Source organism: Triticum dicoccoides, chromosome 4A (genome assembly GCF_002162155.2).
Source record: "Triticum dicoccoides isolate Atlit2015 ecotype Zavitan chromosome 4A, WEW_v2.0, whole genome shotgun sequence".
NCBI lineage: Eukaryota > Viridiplantae > Streptophyta > Magnoliopsida > Poales > Poaceae > Triticum > Triticum dicoccoides.
Window position 1 is genome coordinate 310,877,304 of NC_041386.1, and position 1,098 is coordinate 310,878,401.

Consider the following 1,098-nt stretch of genomic DNA (forward strand, 5'->3'; position numbering starts at 1 on the left):
GAGTAGGAGCAGCCTATGCACTAGCCTGCATTTCTTCCTCCCCAAAATAGCTCTAGGAGCAAGATTGTACCATCCTCATATAAACCACACTCGGCAGGACTAGGGGTACTATCTCTCCGGAGAGCCCCGAACCTGGGTACGTCTTGGGTTTCGCACTCGCGCGTACCGACCTCGCATCTGGAGCCCACCGGTGGCATCTGCCGTGTGCCCACCATGACAGTTCGCGCCCACCATGGAGCAGCTTGAGGTACCGGCCGGACACACGTTCCAGAAGGGACCCTTCATCGACTTCGGCACAATCAGCATGCACAGCCTGGTTCCTACGCCTGGCGCGGCACTGGCCGGTTCCGCCACTCTATCTGATGCTCCCTTCATCGCGCTGCACGCCCCTAACAAGTACCCTAGTGGGGCCCTCGACATCACTGGCTTGCCCATCCCCCTTGGTGACGCCATCTCCGCCGACGTGGCGGATGTCTGCGTCCGGGTAGAGGTGCTCGCCACCGATTCTAGCTCCACTTCATCCAGCGCCACGAAGAAAGCCGCCGTCGCCAAGGCCGCGGCGGGGCGCGCCAGCACGGTCGACCCGCTGCGTGCCATGATGCAGAACCTTAGCGTTCCCATCGCCACCGAAATCAACGGCACCAATGCCGCCCAGGTCCGGGCCCACCTCGAGGTGGAGCACAAGCGCCTGCTGGATGATGCCACGACTCTTGCTGCTACACAACACCGGTTGGAGTGCATTCTGCGGGAGCGCGATGCTGCGTATGGCTTCACGCCAACTGCTGCTGAGCCCAGCCGAGTTGCCGAGGTGCCGACCCATGGCGCCGCCATCGGCCGCGCACTTGGAGCGATCCCGCCTGTCTATAACACCCATGTCAAGAACATGCGTGCAGCGGAGGCGGCTGTAGTAGGCCTGGAGAACTTGTAGCAGGATCGCCTTGACTGTCCCGCAGGATCCGTCTCGCTCGGCACTAATACCCCGAACATAGCATCCTCTCCGCCACCTAGGGAAGCTCATTCCGGCCGAACCCGAACCCGATGCAATCGCGCCCTAACAGCATGAGATGACTTGCGCAATGAGCTGGCTCTAGAGGACCG